We start from the raw sequence: 22,843 nt of genomic DNA on the forward strand, positions 1-22,843 counted from the left end.
GTTTTTCATTAAAACGTCTTTGTCCTACTGTCCAGTTGGGATTGTGTTGAAGTCCAGCGCATTTTAGAGCTTCAATGCCATGAGCCATGAGATGTTGCACAAACCTTGTGGTTGTCTTTTTTGCATTGTTAATATTGTATCTGTGTTGTCCCAGCCTTGTACCTATTGTTTTACCCGTTTCTCCGACATATTGTAAACCACATTTGTTACATGTGATTAAGTAAATGCAGTTGCTGGTTCTGGTTGTTATTCGTTGTTTAATCTCTAACACGCGTTTTGTAGTTCTATTTTAGACTAATTGTTTGGGTTTGAAGTATTCTGGTCCCTCGCGTGCTGGTGTGTTGATTTCTTTTAGCTTGCTGTGTACTAGATAATCTTTAAGGTTTTTGTTTTTTCTGTAGGCCGATATCATTTTATAATCTTTTAGAAGATCATCCGTTCGGTTCTCAAAATTCCTTTTTATTCTGTTGTTGGCTAGTGTGCTCTGTGTTGAATAACTGGTTATCAGGGCCAATTTAGGGCCTGGATCTCGCATTCTTATTTCTAAGAAGGTACTTTGAGCTTTCCGGAGGAATGTCCTAGTGTATCCCCTTAGTCTGAGTGCCTTAAATAGTGTTTTTGAAATCACTTCTTTGCGTGCAAATCCTATGGAATCTTAGTAGTTGTGATTTGACTATCCCTGTGTAAGAGTGTGTCGGGTGGAATGACGTTTTGTGTAATAGGGCGTGGGTGTCTGTTTCTTTAAAAAATACTTTTAAGTCTAGTTTCCCATTTGTGTTAAAGTTTGGGCCCTTGAAGATTGTTGGGGGGGGGGGGGGGGGGGGGGGGACAAGGTGACGTGAATTTTCCCTTCATTGTCAATGGCGCTTTTTAAAACATACATTGAACTAAAAACAAACATTAAACCTGTATATAGAAGAGCTAGCGCCCTTCAAAAATATTTTGTCTCTGTAACACATCTAGGGGCCACAATCTGCATTCAAAGATTTTCCTAGAAGCTTTGTCATTGGTCGATTAGCCTGTCTACTTCCTGATTGGTTAGTCATTTCGACCATTGTTGACATTGTTGACATGGCAAATAAATTATTGAATTGAATTGATTTCGACCAGTTTTTTTTTTCTTTTTCGACCAATGTTCCTTCTAGGAACATCTTTGAATGCGGATTGTGGCCCCTAAATGTGTCACAGAGACCAAAAAAAAGGTCATTGCGATTTTGACATATTATTGCTTATAGCAGCTTTAACTGAGCTCTGAACATACAGCATAATAGTGCCATTGTGGCCTGGGCCGTGGCTCAGCGGTCCAGGCACCTTGGCTGGTATCCAGTCTGGCAGTGTGCCGCGGGTTCGACTCCCGATCCCAATGGCCTTTACTGCATGTCACTCCCCCATCTCTCTCCCCATTCCTGTCAGCCTACTGTCTGTCCCTCCATAAAAAATATAAAAAAAATAAAAAAATAGTGGCATTGTGTTTTATGTGTATCTGAGGTAGCTAGCTACACATACTTGTATCTACCTCAGATAGCATCGCGTTTATGATCATAATATGCAATTGGCAACCTTTTATACCGTTTTTAGGGTTCATTTCCAGTGAACAGTTGCAGCATTTTATAGTGTACTGTTGCCATTTAAAGTTGGGATGTCACACTTGAATTGACACTAGACGAGTTTCTTTTTATGTCCATCTTCTTTATGTGTCAGATATTGTGTACTATACAGTAGATGCAGTTTAAAATTGCCTGCTTTGCTATAGCAAACAATGACCTTGTAATCTTTGTGAAGTCGTGGGCAAGAGTTGCCGTATAGAAGATGATGGGGGGGCTTCTAGGTAATTCAAGCACTTGTACTGCTTGATTATACGTAGCAGCACTGTGATAAGGGCTTCATTGAAATTTACAACAAGCAATCTCTACCATATGGACTCACCAAATGGAGATCACAGACTGGCAAAAGCAATCAGCTTTTTAATTAACAGAATTAACAGTGCGATGTTAAACCATAATGACAGCAATAAAAACAGTTGATGTGACAATCAAAGTGCACGGAAAAACATTCATAACCGGGTTTTTTTCTTTTCTTTTTTTTTCTTCCATTAGTATATAAGAGAAAGACAATACCAGCAAGTGGGGGTATATATTGGAGAGGGGATCTCAGACCCCCCGTGTGATCACACTCTGATGGGCTATAAAACATGGGGTCACGGAGAACCGTCATTTGGCTTTATCTTGGACACCTCACTTTATGAGCTCCTATACTCTCCTAGAAAAATGGTGGAATGCTGTCCGAGGCAATAAACAGCCAGCGTTTTTAGAATGATCCTGACTTGGAAATTGGCAATAAGGCCCGAATCTACAAAGCTGAGCTTGGCTGATGTGCCCAAACAACTCCACCTTTCAGACTACCATAATTGTGTTACAACAAGAGATCCAATAAGCAAGAGAAAGTCATTGGCAAAAAAAAAGCTGTTTATTGACCATAAAGCACATAAACACACAATTGTACAAACACGTCAACAAATGCACAAACGTGTGTGTGTGTGTGTGTGTGTGTGTGTGTGTGTGCGCGTGCGCACGTGCGTGCGCACGCACAGACACATACACACTCACTCAGAGTGAGAGAGGAGATAAACCGCAACACCAGAGCTACAGCCACACCGCTGGCACCAGTACACAAAAGAAAGTCAAATTATATTCGAAATAATGAAAAGCCATCAATAAGAATTCTGCAGAGACTCATTTCATTCTGTTTTCAACAGCGTTTTTCAGCCCATTATTTTCTGTAAATGTTAACATCGCCCAGCCCAGCCTATTGATTCTATTATTTTTGACCTTGCATTAGTGTCGGCTAATCTCGCATGCTATAAAATTTCATTTCATAGTGAAAAATACTCCAAGGCCCTAAGGGTGAGTTATACACAGGTTGCAGCACCCCTGGGATTCATAAGTGCACACGCGGGTAAACAAACCGTACATTTAATGTTTCTTAGATGAGTGAGCAGCGCTGGGCCTTTCATTTCTTCCTAAACCTTAGTGTTTTTTTCTCTCCTTCTTTTCTCTTACGGTATGTGTCTCAAAGTGTGGGGTGAGGTAGAGGGGCTCATTCAAAGATGAATGCTTGCATCTTCCAAACAGTTATTGTATTTTCACTCCCATATACAGGCTTGAGAAGAATACTGATATGTTGTGCCTGAATGCCTCCCCACCCTCCCCCCCCCGTGTGTGTGTGTGTGTGTGCGCGTGGCGAAGGCATCATTCAACATTGTTACATTTTTCAGATTACATTCAGAAGTGACCTGTCCCTGACCTGAACGAGAGAATTATGACGTAGTACTTACTGTACATGCGGGTTATTGGGTTATTACTCATTTTATTGACAGACTCGTGGCTAATATGTAATCAAATGTAGACATGGAATTACATTTAAAGGAAATCATAAGTTATCTGATTAGTATACCTGTGCCTTCACATGATATAATATATTAGGACAGACGAGATCTGTGAAGCCATATAGTTTGGAGAAGATGATTTTTTTTTTTTTTTACACCTCTGCTTATAGACGTACTGTTTCTGAGAAAACATTTAATATTTGTACAGTAACCTTACCGTCAATTTATATTTAGCTATTCGTTTTTTAACTCATAGAAAATAATGTTACCTTGCGTTGTTTTCTTGTTGCGCAGACATTGGCCAGATGGAGCAGTATCATATTTCAGAGTTATTCACCAGTCAGTGCGTCTATTCATGACAAAATGTAGTGGGGCCAATCACAAAGACGTAATCTAATCTGTCCTTCTTGTATACATGGATTAGTTGATAAATAGGGCTATGATTGATATCCTGCTCTGTGTGCATATTTTTCAAACTCCAACGATGCATTTTCTATATCTCTTCTCTTTACATAAACATATCGGCGCACACTTTGCTACAGTATACTGCTCACCAGTGCTCAGAAATTAGACCGAGAGAGGACGAGAGAGAGTTTGTGTGTGTGTGTGTGTGTGTGTGTGTGTGTGTGGGGGGGGGGGGGGGGGGGGGGGGGTGTCTCAGTGATTTTCCAACTGTGGATGCCTGTGTTCTGCGTGTCACTTTGGTTAATAATCACCTACCAATCCTTCAACTTGGGTGCACGCTCAGGACGCTTCAAACCATGAAAACAGCTGGCTCTGTGCAGCCCAACTGTCAGAGTCTCCTTTGCTGTCGATGATGGAAATATCAAACCGGTGAGCCGTGTAGTGGACATCTCAATCTGAATCCTCCTCCTCTGCTCAGCCAAATCATCCCACGGATAATTCATGCAACACACGTATATATACTGTATATACACACCGCAAAAGATACTGAGTGTTAATTCAACCCATTTTGGGGCGGGAACCCCTTTTGGTGTTGTCAAGCATTCTGTTATACTTTAGCTATTGAAAAATAGCAGATCTACAAGCTCATAGCGCGCCTTGAACTTGTAGGTCTGCTATTTTTGAAAAATCGTAAAAATGCGGCACAAATCTTTGAATGGGTATATATTCTTTCAGAGCGACCGTTTTTATTTATTTCAACGTCAGGCCTAAATGGGTTAACTACGCAGGTCAGTTTTTACTATCCGAGATACATTCACAATCACAATTGTACTGTATCCACATTAGAATGACTCTGTCTGATATCGTGTTAGACTAGGGCTGTATTTTGCGTGTCTTAAGTACCAGGTCTTATTCCCTAACTTGAGTAAACTAAAGACCTGGAGGCGTGATCAATGCCATTTGGCATATAAGTTAGGGAATGAGACCTGGTACTTAAGACACGCAAAATACAGCCCATATATGCCTCCCACAGTAATACACATACAACTTTAAGCTGAGTGATTTCGTTTTGCCATTTCTGAGACATCACTGTGAAATACAATTGTCCCGCGTGCTTTCATTTAGTCATCATTCAGGACACAGCACCGGCTTTACACATACAAACATTGAACATATACGTATTCAATGTAATAACGTAAGTATTGAACTTAATGAAAAGTGCCTGAGCACAATGACACAGAAGAAAAAGCCCCCACTCTTACGATGGACAGTGTTTCACAAGTGGTGTCCATGTAGAGCAGTGGTTCCCAAAGTGGGGTCCGGGGACCCCCAGGGGTACTTGAGGGAGTTCCAGGGGGGACCCAGCTAAATGATAATTTGGAACCAAATGGACCCTTAAGGGTCTGTAACTCAGAGATTGTACAAATGGAACCAAATGGATAGGGTCCATTTGGTTCCATTTGTCCATTTGTACATTCAGAGTTAAATTAGCATTGATTTTACAATATAAATTGGGGGTCCCAGAGATAGAAATGCTATTAAATGGGGATCCGTAGACTCATGCACGTCAACTTGAAATGAAACGGGTTGAAAATCACTGAAAATCTTCTCTTATGGAGGGTTCCCTGGCATATCTTTTCAAATGGGGGTCCGCGGGCTAACGAGTGTCAATTTGGGGGTCCTGGACATGAAAAAGGTTTGGGAAACGGTGATTTAGAGGATGTGCCGTTGACATTGTCTACCGTGAAGTGAACGCGATATCACTGCTTTTTCGAGCTTTTCCCACATTATCACGTTGCACTCCGTCGCTGAGCCAACTCCCATTCCTCCACAGGGCATCCGGCTCGACCGGACGTTCCGATGAATACATTTGGCCGTGTTCTGTTGTGGGCGTGAAGCAGCTGGATAGGTCAGGAAATTAGAGCAGCCTATTGGGAATCGGGGAAGGTTGGATCCCCGGCTCCCCCCTGGGTTAGTGGCGTAGTCGTTCTTGAGCATATACTGAGCTCCTATACTGCTCCAGATGAGCAGGTTATTGGTGCCTGCCTGCCTTGCATGGTTTCCTCCGCTGTTGTGTGAACGGGTTTAATGTAATGCACATTTGTAAAGCGCTTTGGATAAAGGCGCAATATTAAATTGACCATTTACCATCTAGGGAGGACAATCTCCTGAAGGTTGGTCGTATATAGCGCTTGTTCAGTGGGGAGCATATAGCTGGGAATGGGCATGTTCCTCCACATGCTTTACGCATGATAAAAGTATCACAGCAAAATAAAATGAAGGAACAACGATCACACTTGGCCATGTAATCACCAGTCATGTCTAAACACCTGCCTTAAGTGAATGTGTTTTTTTATTCACTCCTACTGTATGTTGAAATGGGAGAGGGAAAACTATTTTAGAGATCCGCTGAGTTCCATTTCCCCCTCAAAGGGAAACACTCGCATGCACTATGGAATTCTGTGGTTGTTTTCCTTCTTCAGACAACCACATTGAGTTTCAATGCAATGCAAGTTGGTGATAGAATGATACAGCATAGAGGTCCCTTGGGCTCATCCAAGTTTAACAAAGCACATCATAAGGACAGACAACCTTAAGCCCACACAGCCGCGTTACAATGCACCCCCCCTTCCCCCCTGTGGAGAATGTGATAAATAAATGAGCAGATGAGTTTGGTTCTGACAAGTGAGGGACACGGTGTTCCTGGTGCATTTTTGATAGTGATCTAATTCATCTGGCAGGCGTTGGATGTTGATTAAATCAGAATGTCAACCACTTGACAAGACAAGACACAAACCGATGTGGAACCTGTTTGAACAGCGAAAGAGATGGCCGGGGAGATTGGCACAAAGCTGGCGTGGCCACTGAACTCTTGCATGCTGCCCCTGTTATCGTCACTTCCTACAGAGACCCGAGAGAACAAGATAGACATGAGAGAGAGACAGACAGACAGAGAGAGGAATCCACGGAGGCCTACATACCTCTTCTGTTGTCTCGTAGGATAACATTAGCCACCCCGACACGACTGTGCGACAGAGTGATGACACTAGCATGCTCTCCTTCATGCGCACTTGATGCCTCCGTCAGAAATGTCCCTGACAGTCACAAAGCAGGAGGCGAGATGCGTACATGTGGAAATTACAGGCCTTGTAATTACGGGGGGAACGAAGCCTCTCCAAGCAAGTCGTGTATGAAAAGACGATCAATGGAAAATCATTGGAAGGAATGTTTGGAGTTGGTTCATTATAGTAGCAATACACAATCGGACTGTGATAAAGGGTAAGTTTCAGTTTAGTGAAATATTTTGGGGGCAGGTTGTCATTTAACTGATAAGAAAGAACCTTTCCAGAATCTCTATATATCTGTGGAACCCCCTGCCAAATAGAATAATAAAATATAACAATATCCCCAAGCAGCTCCAACTGTCAAAATATGATATTGATAATATAACGTTGAAGAATTGATTTATGTATTCAACCTGAAGAACTGGTTAGGACAGGGATTTCAAAGTGGGTGCATGTCCGGCGGGGTCCTTGAAGGGGTCCCCGACCCATTTTGGGGCGGGAACCCCTTTTGGTGTTAGCATTATGTTGTGCTTTAGCTATTTAAAAATAGCAGATCTACAAGCTCATAGCGTGCCACTGAGTGTCGCGCTACGAGCTTGTAGGGCCTGCTATTTTTGAAAAATCGAAGAACCACTGACATAGAAACATAGCTTTTCAGAAAACTGTCAGGATGTAGAAGACATTTTTAGAATCTGATCTCAGGTCAAAATGGGTTAACTTCACCACCATAATTCAATTGATTTGAAATTATTACAAATGTATCGGTGTGCATTCAGTAAATAGCACCACTACTCTTATTTCTCATGTAAAATTATGCAATTTTCAGACCAGTATCCCTAGGACAGGTCTATATATGAAAGCAGATTGCCATATGAAATGGAGGTCCATATGGCCCAATTTGAGCATCCATAACATAAACATTTAGGAAAACGGCCTGGTTTAGAAGTGAGATACTAAAAGAATACTGTGCTGAATCTCATTTACAAATAATATGCACACATACGCACACACACACACACACACACACACACACACACGCACACACGCACACGCACACACGCACGCGCACACACACCTGGTCCTTGGGTATATCGTGTCAGCTCCTCTCTCCCCTCAGCCTTCTGTTCACCTTCCTGCATGCACGCGGCTCCATGGAGGTCAGAGTTACATGTACAAAGTCACTCCACTAATCTCCTTTGTCACTCATAAAACTTACACTACATCTCCCTCTTGGAGGCCTGTCAGTTTGCTCCTGCCTGTGGCTGTCAGAGAAACAGATAATTACTCGGAGGGATCGGAGAAGCAGGGCCTTGATTATTTATAGGGTTGGATGTCTGAAAGACACACACAAAAAAAAGAAGGCGGAAAAAAACTATATATGCTGCTTTGGATTATTTCATATTAATGTAACAAGAAAATGATGATGTCACATGATTGCTAAGTCAAGCACAACTGCTTTTCATTAACAGTTGGATGGATGTGAGTACAAAATTAAGTACCGGTAGTATGTTTCACAAAACTTTGTCCCTACTTGTCTTTAACAAACACTTCTAGCCCATTTTGGGCGGTAACCCCTTTTGGTGCAGTATGTTATGCTTTAGCTATTGAAAAATAGCAGATCTACAAGTTCATAGCGCGCCTCCGAGTGGCTTGTAGGTCTGCTATTTTGGAAAAATCGAAGAACGACTGACATAGAAACATAGCTTTTTCAGAAAACTGTCAGGATGTAGAAGACATTTTTTGAATCTGATCTCAGGTCAAAATGGGCAAGTCTAGCACCACATTTTTTCCCTATACCTTTTCAAAGATGCAAATGATAGTGCAAATCCCAGCGAACAGTGAGATAAGCAACTTTCACCCTTTCTATCTCGGAAATGCTACCACAATATGACATCTCGTCGTCTCTTACGGTGCCACATTTTGACACGCTAATCCTTATCTGTAAAAGCCATAGCCAGTGGATAGCCTGAAGTCAGATGAATGACGAATTGAATAGTTCCTTTTCTAATTTATTTTTTCTATATTGTCTTTATTTTTTTTTGTCTGTGACTTCATCTGCTATAGTGAGCAATTCACTTCCACCACGGCATGGAAAGCAGACAAGAGAGAAAACACAAAACATTCAGAGGAAATTAATAGTGAACAGTAAAATCACACACATCATTAAACATTAAACAATTAAACATTTTTTTGCAAGCAAGACAGAAATACAGTTAATAATACAATAAATATTGTATTATTTCACCCTTCCTTGTACTTCATCTTTATAAGCTAGAGACACTGATTTGGTGATTAGCAGCTCGTAACAGGAGTGTTGGTCTACTCTAGAATCTCAAATGAGGTTTTTTTTTAGCCTTTTTTCAGGTCACCTGGAACAAAACGAGAGCCTGGTCAGTGATCCACATCAGTCAATCTAAATACGGACCCAGGCGTTTTTTCTTTAAGCCATTTTGGACTGAGGTCGATAAAAAAAAAGGCTTCTAAATCCTGTTTCTGTGTCAGTGTCAATTTCACGTCAAGAACTCCCAAAAATATATGTAATTGGCCGCCGACCCCATCTGAAAATATGTTGTTCCAGGAACCCCCCCCCCCCCCCCCCCCAGAAGCAAAGATTTGAGTTAAAAACGTTCACTGTGAAAGAATATAATAAAGATTTGAGCCACATTTTCACGACTTTAAAAAAAATAGCAGACCTACAAGCTCGTAGCGCGCCACTCGGTGGCGCGCTATGAGCTTGTAGATATGCTATTTTTCAATAGCTAAATCATAACATAATGTTTAAAACACCAAAAGGGAATCCCGCCCCAAAATGGCTTAATGGAGTCATATTGGGTACAGTCACAGCGATGTCTATATCATGTCATGGTGTGATAGACTCACTAATGGGAATACATTCATTCTAAATGTGTGTGCATACAGTATTTGAATCTTAATACATCTTAAACACCGGCTTAATAAGATGTGGCAATTCCATGTGCGAGTCAATTTGATGTCCATGGGGAACCGAGAAGCGCACACATCACACGATATACGAGTCAGGATCAAGCTTATGCAGGTGCCTCTTCTCTCGGAATTACAAGGAGAGTTTGCGAGACAGTTATGAATTCACAATTAGTCTCATCCTGGTGACTTCTTAAGGTTTGTGACAGTGTCTGGGGCTCTCCACTAAAGGCCATGTGCGTAGTGTGTGAAACCATGAATTTCTTGCGACAGGCTATGATACCAAGAGAGGCTATATTTAGGGAGGATAACTAGTACTGCACAGTATAATCTGACATTTGTACCACGAGGGAGTCATACCGTATTGCTCACAAATGACAGTGTCACTGCTGGTTTGCGTCCCCGGTGGAATAGGTTAAAGAGAACAAAACATGTTTTTGCAGTGCAGTGCCGCTCCACAAGACAGATCTAATAAAACCGTATTTGATTGTGTGGTGGGGTATGATCTGACTGTGCCTGTCACTGGTGAGTGAGCCCCCTGAGTGCGGAGACAGCGGCAGTCTGGTTGAAGGGGAACAAAGAGTCCCTGGGAGCGGTCTCAGTGGACTCGCAGGAACACAAGTCTGCATGACTGGCCTAGCTTTTGATGGCTGACTTCAACAGGGCATTTTCGCTTCCCCCTCGCCCCCTCTCTCAGCTCCTCCGCTCCTCTGGCCCTCAAACTATTTAGGGACAAAGGAACACTGAGCGGAGGAAGCCAGCTTTTACCGCTAACGTACAGAGCTATAGATGTGGAGCATTCCGTCATTGTATTTTCACAGCTTTGATCCAGCCATACAGTATAGATTGTATACCAAAAACAACGATTTCCTCTTATTTTCTTTGTTTTCAGATCTCATGCTTGTATACTTATATACTTCTCCAAAGTTATTACCAGTATGACGCCCTGAGGGCGCGAAGCGACTTCGCCCCCTAAAGGGCGAGGTCGCGCGCACGCATCCGCCTCGTTGACAGCAGACTGCTGGGCGAGCGCTGGCGCTTCGGCATGGGGCGGGGGTCAGATCAACATGGAATGAATTCTGTACTGGACATATAAGGAGCATATCTTGAGTGTACAGGGTTTGATATGACGTCAGATCAACATATGGAATCTCAGAACAGGTCAGCTCCATACAGTATATGGAGATCTAAGGGTGGTAGCGGGGACATTCTCTTGAGTGTACAGGGTTTGATATGACGTCAGATCAACATATGGAATCTCAGAACCGGTCAGCTCCATACAGTATATGGAGATCTAAGGGTGGTAGCGGGGACATTCTCTTGAGTGTACAGGGTTTGATATGACGTCAGATCAACATATGGAATCTCAGAACCGGTCAGCTCCATACAGTATATGGAGATCTAAGGGTGGTAGCGGGGACATTCTCTTGAGTGTACAGGGTTTGATATGACGTCAGATCAACATATGGAATTTCAGAACAGGTCAGCTCCATACAGTATATGGAGATCTAAGGGTGGTAGCGGGGACATTCTCTTGAGTGTACAGGGTTTGATGAGGGCCCTGCAGGTATAGGCCCGGGCCTTCATTTTCGGGCCTGTTGAGAACTCTAGTTTTTGCCGGCTACCGGGCACGGCTGCACTAATAACATGGTATGAGACATCGAAGAGGAAGGATGGATGGGGAAGGATCAACATAATGGAATGTCAGAACAGGTTCTGACATATATCCATATATGGAGATCTAAGGGTTTGAGGTCAGATGTAGAGTTGCTGGCCAATAGTGAGGACATCAGGGATCTCCATATATGGGCTTAACTGCGACAGCAGGTTGCATTTACTATGACATCAGGGTCTCCACGTCTCCATCCCTGATGGCGTCGCATGATGTCACGAGACCTGGGCACCATATACGGTATGGTGCCCGACACACTAACTGACGGGAAATGCTCAAATTCATAGTTAACTGCGACCTTCGGTCGAAAAACATTGCCGAAGTTTACCTGAATAATTCAATGATGGCTCGAATTCATTTTGAGATTAATACAGTAAAGTCATGGATGTTAGAATTTGGTTTGTATATCAGCCAATTCTCCAGAAACTATTTATAGCAGCTAGACTTGCCAAATCAACCAGTGCCTTAAAATTGAAAGTACACAACAATACTGACCCAGACCCACAGGAATGCATCCAGGGTGCCGGCCCGGTTCCGGCGAGCCGCCCCGTGTCCGAAACGGTAGAGAAATGACAGAGTTACCATGTGGGGGTCCCTCTACTGTACACTCTACTACTGTACTGTACTGTACTGGCACACCCGAAATCATACAGTTAAATATGTGCGTGTGTGTTTGTGTGTGTGTTAGGTTGCGCACAGGTGGTGAAAAACAACCATGCTGTTTTCTTGCTCAGACACAGCCAGCCAGCCACCCACCCACACACACACACACACACACACACACATACAGTAGCTCCGTAAGGGAGTGGTTGCACCACTCAAAAACAATGTTTCGGCCGTTAAGCCTTCTTCAGGGATGTATCATGCTTTGATAAATGGTCAGCAGTTGTCAACGACACAGTACACGCCAATGTACAATATATGTCACTTCATATGTTAGCTGTTGCTAAATAAAAATGTTTATTCTGGAATGGTCCATCTGTAAAAATCTTGATTAAGAAGCTACATCTTATACTTTGGACATTTTCAAAGGGTTTTTTTTCGGCCATACAAAGACATTCCCCCAAATAAGGACAGCGGGTTGAAAGTGGTTCATGTACAACCACATCATCTCTCTGTTGCTTGACGCAGTGTACCCTTGTTTAAATTATAACATCAACCAACACACATTTTGAGTCCCTGTCAAATCCCCTTAAAGAAAACGAGCATGACGAAAGTCTGTTCAACCAGGCAATTCATTAGCCAAAGTCAAACAGCGGTCTTGCTGCAGTCGCTTTGCTTGCCGCCTCCCTCCCCATGGACACAGAACAAGCCACTTAGGTCCACGTTCACCAAGGTGATCACCGCACCTGCGTCAGCCTACGGTACACCTGCCTCCCATCTCTCAGGAGGACGCGGGAGAGGTTGCACAACAGAAGCTGTGGTGTGACACTCTTGGGGGGAGCTCGGATAACAGATTTCTCGATCACAACATCTCTGGAGCCATTGAAGGATTTTTAACCCATTCTGATCAGATTCTAAAAAATGTCTTCTACATCCTGACAGTTTTCTGAAAAAGCTATGTTTCTATGCCACTCGGTGGCGCGCTATGAGCTTGTAGATCTGCTATTTTTCAATAGCTAAATTATAACATAATGCTAACACCAAAAGGGGTTCCCGTCAAAAATGGGTTAAGCAGCTAGTATGCATGAGCAACATTATTAGCCTCTTAAGTCACTTTAAGTAGGTTCATATAGATACCTAGTCGACGATAATTTCCTCCCACAGTAATCCTATACTGCAGCTAGGGCCTACCTGGAATTCTTCTTTCCCAAACCACATTGCAGAACAAGATCCAGTATTCACACCGAAGGGGGGATACTGTACTGAATAATGGCTTTGTGAGATATCTTTACTATGAGACAGTAAAGCCGTGTTAGCAGAAGTTCTAGGATATAATACCGGCTAGATGCTCATTCGAGATTTGAGGATCAGCAATGGCGAAGGAAGGCTGTTTTTTTCTTTCAATGATATGTTTGAATTATTTCTCATGGGTGTGCATAATGGCAATATAAATCTTTCCGGGTGTGCAATTACAAAGACTGGCATGGTCTATTCCCCGCTGGGTGATCGCCTGCGAACAATGACATATTACCGGCTGGCCAGCAGTGGTCATTAAGAACTGATATGGGATTTATGGCCAGTCTTTAAACATCAGATGGCATTAAAGAGATTTGAATACAGTCAAAATGGCCACAAAGAATCCTGCCTGAGCAAGACGGAGCTAATGAACTGTGGTGGAAAAGCAAAGGGGATATAAAGTTATTTTGGGTAAAGCCAATTTCTCATCAAGCAAAATTACTCTGATTATAATCATAGGTTGTCATAGTCCATATAACACTGCGGTTTGCTGCTGTCACTGGGATATCGCTGAGGTTTTATAACGTTATAAATGAACAACATACATTGATTAGCAGGAGGCCGGCCTGGCTGCATTTTATCTATTTTCAAGATTACAATTTACATTATAGATATATCCAGAATACATTTGTAGTAGAAAGTAGAAAGTGTGTTGCATTCAATGCATTGTAATTGTAATGTGCTACAGTACATTACAAGGACGGACAATAAGATCATGCTTTGGCAGGGGATAAGTGATGCAAAAGAATATAAAATGTTGCATCGTTCAGTCAATGTTACCACATCAAGGCACACACTTTAACATATGAGTAATTTCCAGGCAGCAATTAAGGAGTCTTACCGTCCACGCGATACCTGCTGTGAGTATAGAAAGGAGCTTAAACATCAGATGTGTTCATTGGAAAGTGAGAAATAAAAAGCTTTTGCCTCATCATATTAGTGCCACCCCTTAAAATGACTGTTTATCATGAGGTAGCTGCTCAAGGTTTTAATGAGCTCCCTGCCTGTTCTAGTATAATTCCAATTAGTCCCTTCTTCTCACATAATGGCATGATTACCTTATGAAGCCGCCGTTGTTTCCCGTGCGAGCCTTGAAAGGAGCCCCTGACTATTTTAATCTGTTTCCCGGTGCCAGCACACCTGCCAAGCCAGTTGCACCTCCTGCAGAATGATCACAGGTATTGGTTCATTAATACAGAGAGTGGCAGTGTATGAACCCCCCCTTGGTCACACTATAGTGGATGGATGGGAAAATTAATGTTAAAATCCAATGCTGACTGCCTCTCCCCTTTTCAAAGTCCCAAGTCTGCATCATTTCAGAATTTCTAATGATGAGCAGCACAGGTCTGTACCAGCTTTGACACTAGAATGGCATATACGACGTACAAAAGGACCTTCAATTTATCTATTTTAATTACATTCAAAATACCCGTGGAAGACCTCTCCATAGCTATACAAACAACAGGGGCCATTTGGGTCACTTAATATAAGCAAGGCTGAACTCGGTGACTATATGAACAAACCCTTCGTCGGTGTCTGTCTATGGAGGAAAAAGGCCCCATTACCACAATTCTGGTCACTACCATTTTCTGGAAGGAGGAAGTCAGTCATGAGCTATTTTTGATCAAAACCCAGGGAAGAGGAGAATCAGTCATTAGCTGCAGCGATTTACACTGTCATCTTGTTTGGACAGCCTGTGGCTTCCACTTGAAGACAATTCTTGGTTCTCACGTATAAATGGCACCCGCGGCATGCGCCTTCACATCCCCCAACAGCCTCATCTCCTACTTGAAGGCTGATTTACCACCAAACTCACTGCACAATCATAATGACTCTCACTGATATAACTTTTGTCATTTAAGGCTATTCTGTGAAAGTAGACACTGAGAGAAGAATGTACAGTAATGGTAATAATAGAGCTAATGCTGTTTATTCAATATTTTCTGTACTCATATAAGGGCAGTATATACTCAGGCCACTATCGTCCCAATAACAGTTATTGGTTCAAAATGTAAATGCTGGATTTTTTGCACCAGAAATATTTTCATGCCAGAAAATATACACAATATAGAGTATCAACAGCAATGAACACAGCTGATGACAAAGGTAATAGTCAGAACCTAAAAAAAACCTAGATGTACACTCGGATTTGACACTCGTGCGGAATAAGAGACAGGTGAGAAATAATGGTAATCTGCAAGAAAGCCCTTAAAAGAATCAATTTGGCAAGGTGTCTGTGAATGTGACTTTATCCGGCACTGCGATTCCAACTGTCTCCTGTATGTGTGGGATGAGTGTCTTTCTTCCCCGCTGACAGGCAGACCCAGGCCAAATTGACAGTTCTTTAAAGCGCCTGACAGAAAGCTGCATTAATTAAGTCATTGCTGGACTTTAATTGTGTTAAGAAGTTAAAAAAAAAAAAAAAAAAAAAAATCTAATACGAGAAAAGGTTACCAAGTCCTCTGTGGTGTCAGATTTTCTACTTCTATGAATATTAATGTGCCTAATGAAGACAATCTTCGCTTCATCTCCCCATTGTTCGGTATTCAGGTGCCAAGCTTTCACAGCCATTGATTTGTTGTTAAAGAACAAATATGTCACGGGAGAAAATGACTGCCATCTCTTTTATCTTGCATTTATCAGGAAAAACGCCTCTCTTCTCAGATAAAGCGTGGATTTCTTTTTTGTATTCTCAAAAAGGAAAGGAGAATTTGTTGAGTGAATATCACGTAAAAAAGTGTCAAGGTGTGTTAGGATGTTAATTAGATTTGGTAGGCTGGTTTCACTATTCTACTCTGCATAAAAGAGGACTCATCCGGTTCAATAGGCGAAGAATGTACAAAATACAAATCAGTGAAATCACCTTCCCTGGCCAATAGCAATAGGATTATTTTATTCATTGCAATATTCATTGCTATATTTTAATCAGAAGTATTTCATCATCATACCCAATCCCATCCAAGAACTACTATCTTCAACAATAACCTCAGTATGTCTCCTTTCATAAACAAAGTCTGTCGACGTACAATTGGCATACAAGGTGAGGTGAGGGGGGTGCAAATGTCCACCGTTGTTGCTGCATATGGTGAGATGTTCCATGACAAGCTACATGAACATGTAGCTTGTATACTGGGGCATGAGACCAAAGCATTCCCAAAACGTCAATATTAAGCAGGGCATCACGATCGCCGGGGCATATTTGAAGAGACGGAAATTCAAATGAACCTCACTCTCAACGACGTGAAGACGACCTGTGAGTCCTCGTGAAAGATGAGCTATGGCTATTTCTGGAGAACGATGTGCTTGAGTCTCGCCACGGGGCAAACCCCTGAATAGCCGGGGTTGGAATTACTTGAAAAGAAACGCCTGGCTGATGTACTTGGCACTTGTCATTGAAGGAGTGCCTTTTGTTCACATTGCCATAGATCACCATCGGAGGAAATGATACAAAAATGGCTCATACGAATTATTGTGTGTGTGTGTGTGTGTGTGTGTGTGTGTCTGTGTGTCTGTGTGTGCGTGCGTGTGGGGAGATTTAAATTATTAAGAGGGAGAAGATGCTGTCAAAATATTAATTTAGCAGTATCTCACGTGAATTTACTGTTCAAATTTTGGGGAAACTTGGCGTGGAGTGCATGCATACATGGCGCTCATACTTTCCCAGACGTCCCCAGCTGTCTCAGACGGTTAATAAAAAGGGAATGATCACCTTTTGCAAATTTATGTCTTGTGTTGCGTACACAAAGTGTGAAGGATGGAAAACGATGCGCCTGTGGACGTCCCTTTATTGCGCCTGACAGAGATGACTTTTTAATGTCATTCCCTCTGCACGGTGCATGTGGGAGGTGCATGTCTGCAGTTCACATTCTTTCCCCCAACAGAGAAGAAGAAGATAACACACAGGAGAAATCAGTCAGTGGCTGCCACGAGAACAAGTTTCAGGCGCCATCAATTCAGCGGCTTCTTCAATTGGAACCGCGGTTTGAAGTGTTAAAGGCCTCTAGTAACTCAGGCCAAGATGATCTTGTTCACTGGATATGATAAATTTGTGAAGGCTCAGATTTCAAACTTTTCAACCCAGAGGTCCATAAAAGTTTACTTTTTGTGGCTTAATGGTCCCCCCCCCCCCTACTAAATTCACATTACATAAAGCACATTTCTCAAAGGTAACTAGCCATGTTGAAGTTCTTTTCGCTCAGATTTCTATCTCAGTCAGTGCTTTGCTCACGCTCAATTTTACTTCGGTTAAAGTTCAACTGTTGGCATGGCCGCGGTAGTTTCTGACGACGAAGCGCGTTGAACAACAATGATTCCTTGAACTATGGGATCTAATGGAAATCTTGTGTCTTTTGATGTATGACTGTACCCCAGTTATTTATTTTTTCATCACGTCCCCAGACACAGTATTTGTTTCATTATATTTATTTCATTTTCTCTCTCTCTCATTCCCGAGATGTGACCGACCGGCATGAACCAGATGTGAACCGATGTGTGCCTCTGATCAGGAGAAAAGTAATGATACGTCTTTCAACAGCGCTTTGTCTCTTTTGTCTTTGGCCATGTCTCAGATACCTATTAACACTCCCCTTAAATTATTCATTCTGATGGATAAAACACCTCCACAATTAATTGCACACGGGCCACCCAACCCCCCCCCCCCTCTCAAAATCTACCGGAAGAAGCTGAAACCTAATAGCATGCACTTGTTAATTGTGTTAAAAAATCCTATTGCGTGAATTTTGAAGCGGTGATAAGTTCAATACTGTATAACATGAACATGGAGGACTCCAGACATACAAATAATTACTCACATGTGGTACCGGATAACGGATAACTACTTATTAATGGGGATATCATGAAACAGACTTTCTTCATCAGGCTCTCTTAATGGCTTCCACTGAGGACAAAGAGAGAGAGGGAGAGAGGTCGAGAGACATCCTCACACAATATGAAACTTTTTTCCCTTTCCTTTGTATATTTCGTTTCATGGAAATAACTTCAGAGCAAATGAGCTTCGAAACATGTCTGGCACGCTCATGTAATTTACATCGGAATCCCAACCTTGCGCCATCATCCACTGTGCAAACAGCATTCAATTTCTACGTATTAAGTATTCATAAACATTCCAATGTATGCAGTATTAATTGCCCTACTTCCTTAAGAAACTGTCATTTATTATGATCTGTCGGAGGTTTCCTTTTTTTGGTACCGCTTCGTATGCAGCTGTGGTCTTCAATTCCCTGCCAGCGGGATGCCTTTTCTCTCACTGTGTGTTCTGCAGTGTGTGTACAACCAGTTCATCTCAGGGAGGCTACACGCAGACTTGACTTGTAGGAACCTATTATTCTTGAGCATGACTTTGTTTAGTAACCATTTTGTGTGTACGGTTTGACATACAGATGTAGTTGTCGTCACGTTTACGTCACGTTTAAACGCTTGCTTGTTGCATTAGACTTTCACAGTCCTCTTACTTGGGACTGACTTATACGATACTGATGTGTTTGTTCAGCACCACCACCACACGCATAAAGACTAATCTAGAGACAAATTGCACAGAAGTGAAGATTAAAAGAAATAAATAGCGGTATGTCTTTCTCTTATAAGAACATCATACTGTAAGCAAAGACGCAATATATATATATATATATATATATATATATATCCCATTCTGGGCGGGAACCCCTTTTGATGTTATACTTTAGCTATTGAAAAATAGCAGATCTACAAGCTCATAGCGCGCTACGAGCTTGTAGGTCTGCTATTTTTGGAAAAAAGTGAAAAATGCGTCACAATAATTTGAATATATATTCTTTCAGAGCGAACGTTCTTTTTTTATTTCGACGTCAGGCCTAAATGGGATATATATATATATACTGTATATATATATATATATATATATACTCTGTTTTCTAGCGTGTCCTGCCTAAGTGTGTCCTGCCCATGCTATTTATTGCGATGCTGCTGTGTGTTGCAACGCCAGCTCAAAAGGCTTCAAATCACCGGGGAGATTGTTAGGCTTCTGTGGAAATTACGGGAAATGCAGGGGAAATGGATGAGCAACACTTCATAACAATTAATCAGAGGCCACTGATTAACAAAGTTCATTTTTTATTCCCGATGATTCAGGGGATTATCAAAAGGACACTGTCCTTGTCATTTTGATTAACAAACCCATCCGCGCGCGCTAGGAAAGAGGACGCGCTGAAGGGAGACGCTTTTCTCTCGCCCATAAAATAAATATTGAATGAGAATATTAACTCGTTAACCTTGACAAGTATTTGTAATTTTCATAAGGGTAAACTAGCAGATTCAGCACAAAAAAATGCTGTGGGGGTTTGAGGAAAAGGCATGGAGGGAAGAGGGGGGCGGGAGGGGTGGGGGGGGGGGGGCGGGGGACGACAACACACAACAAATTAGAGAGAATGAAGAATGCTACTGCATGGATCCTGTCATTTTTATGGGCTGCAATGATTAATTTGTTTGTTCAAAATTCTCAATTAAGCCAGGAGGAACTGGCAGAATTAGAAGGAGAGTGGTTGCTGTGTTGTCTTGGCTTTTGTGAACGCCCCAGGGAGGGAGAGAGAGAGAGCCTTACCTGATCCAGGCCTCAGGTCATTGGGCTATATATTCTGAAGGCATGCGGGAGCATGGGATACACTGTATATATATGCATGGCTCTGTTTGCCCCTTTAAGAGATTCATTTCACACACGTTACACAGCACAGTGAAATGTAAATCAAAATATTTTCTCAGCCTCATGCGATAAATCATTCCGCCCTATTGTGTTCATTTGTCCAGGTTGCCTTGTCAAAGGTAATGCCCTTAAAATGTCAATTGTCAGTGGGAGTATGTATTGCATTAGAAATTAAGTACAGTTCACCACACACATGCGCGCGCACGCACGCACGCACACACACACACACACACGTGCACGCACGCATGCACGCCGCAAAGCAAAACAGCAGTCAGTCAGGCGCCGTCTCGCGCATAAAAAAAAAGAAAAGAAAATGGAGCCTGTGCACTTCCCCTTTTCCCTTGGGGGCCTTGTGCACTTATTATTTGTCAGAGTGACAGATGTTTTTCAAATGACGGTGTCTCGTGTGTGCTGAACTTTCCTACCAAAGCCCTACCCTACCGTACCGCGTGAGAGACACCGACCGGGACGTTATATATGCACCATCTGATGGTGGCACAAACCTCCATGGGATGATGAGGAGACAAGGAAAAGAAAGTCCCCCCTGGTTGGTGGTGGAGGCTGTCAGGGCTCAGGAGGAGGGAGGTCCGCAAGTCCTGGGAGCAGCAGAGGGATGTGATGTCAGGGTGGGCTGCCACGATGATCTGTGCATGCGTTGGTGAACCATATAGAGCAGTAGGGTCTCAAAGTAGGGTCCGCGTACCCCCCCCCGATGGTCCTTTTGGGGGGTTCCAAGGGGGCCCGCGCCAAATGATTGGTAACTCAGAGAGGGTACGAATGGAACCAAAATATTGTTCCATTTGTACACTGGCCCCTTTTCCACCGATTGGTTCCCAATGGGAACCGGTTCAGTTCTTTTTGGTTCTTAGTCCATGAGCCAGAGCTCCAAAATTGGAACGTTAATTATGAATTGAGTGGACAAAACCATACCTATATTAGATTATCACCATGAAACTTCCCCAGTTGATTATTTACACGAAGACAATGATTTATTGTATTACAAATTTTACATTTTTAAATATGCAAATTATGTATAGGAAATTATGCAAAATAAACAAAAATATGAAAAAGTTACTACTGTGGAAGGGTTATCATGTATTCATTTACTTGTATTGATCCTATAAACAATTTAATATAGGTCTAGTTTTTCCCACCCATTTTGGAGCTCTGGCTCATGGACTAAAAACCAAAAAGAACTGAACCAACCGGTGGAAAGGGGGTCTCTGAGTTACGGGTCAATTTCATGGACCCATACAGGCGTCAGGCGGGATTCCCCCCCCCCCCACGTGAGGATATTGTGTTATAGGAAATCTCCATGAACATTTTATTTCCTTATAATGTACATGGTTTGACTGCACAGAGACAGAACTACCTATATAACAATTGAATGTTTAACATATGGTATGTATGTGTGCCTGTGTAGTGTGTACAACGTGTGCGTCAGTGTCTTTGCACACATAGACCGATGGATGGCTTCCCGTGTGTGGGAACTGCATGGGAAGTTAGCATTTATTTGACATTCTGATTTGGTCTCGATGGGGCTTAAAAGTTGAACTCTTGAACACGAGATGAACTCAAAGAGGCTGCTCCCAGAGACGTTTTTTTTTTTAATATTGTACATTAGACATTTAGGAGATCATTACTTATGTCCATTTAATAAAACAGTATTAGATGGTATCATAATGTTCTATTAGAATACCTTGGTTTGACTGGTTCTCAACCAGTGTTGTTTTCGTCGACTAAAACTAAGACGAAAAATGTTCGTCGACTACCTATTTTCACTGACAAAAACAACTGGAAACTAAATGAAAACTAAGCTACGATGACTAAAACTAAGACTAAATATACTGACCACCGATCTAGATGTCTCTTGCTTGCAAACACAGCCACATTTGTTAATGCCTGTTAAGATAGATAAGCCAACACTTAACTTTGCCTCAGTCGACTTAATGAAAAAAGCAACAACAACAAGCCTACACGGATCACCAACAGCATTAGATTACTTATTGAGCCAATTGCGTAGTGAATGGTCTACTCTACTCTATAGCATGCAGGGACAATGGCAATACAGTATATTGAGTTTTTAATACAATATGTTTATTTTGTGTAAAGTTCCTCTCAATCCACTTTTATTTCGTAAATGGACTGCGTGCCTCTTCTAATAACACTCTGAAACCTTCATACTGAAGGATTTTCTTTTTATGCATTCAAGTATAATTTGTCAAAAAAAAAGCGTGTTATTAACTTTCTACATACCCTGCAGTTTCCTCGAGCCAAAGTGCAACATTGTTATTGTGTTTAAGACCATTATATGATTTCTTGTAATGAAATGGCGGTGTGTTTTCCGGACCAGTGGGTGCTTTTAATGGCATTGGCCACCTTTCCCTTTTTTTCTTTTTTTCTTCTCCTCCCCCCAATTCAAGGTGTCCTCTATATACTCTCTACGTATATCTAGAGCAGCCAGCATTGACTAGAGCCAGCACTTGTGAAGTGAAAATGCTTATTAGTCAAACAGTCCCCATCGGAATAATGCCACGGTCAGCCAGTACTGGTGAGGGATAACTCTATCTGGATGACACTCTGGAACCCTATTCTGTTGGGGATCTGCTTTAGCACAGCACTCACAAACGTGATGTATGGACACACATGCAGACCGGCATCATGGGACCACCTCAGGATGAGTTACTGTAGTGGGAGCGTATACGGCTCGCTTGGAACACACGGGCTCAAAAACAATGACAGCGTGTTCTATTTCCTGTTTAATGATCCATTTGCCCCCCCGC

At 42.3% G+C, this 22,843-nt stretch overlaps 1 protein-coding gene across 1 annotated transcript in view; it reads right to left on the minus strand.

The window, feature by feature from the left end:
• Positions 1–7,555: 7,555 nt before the first annotated feature.
• pink1 (PTEN induced kinase 1) overlaps positions 7,556–22,843 on the minus strand; it is a 194,675-nt gene continuing 179,387 nt past the window's right edge. The window contains exon 9 of the transcript XR_014569491.1: positions 7,556–7,572. The gene's annotated coding sequence lies outside the window, so the exon portion shown is untranslated. The remainder of the gene's footprint in view (positions 7,573–22,843) is intronic.

Source organism: Protomyctophum parallelum (assembly GCF_964188405.1).
Source record: "Protomyctophum parallelum genome assembly, chromosome: 7".
In the NCBI taxonomy this organism is placed as follows: Eukaryota; Metazoa; Chordata; class Actinopteri; order Myctophiformes; family Myctophidae; genus Protomyctophum; species Protomyctophum parallelum.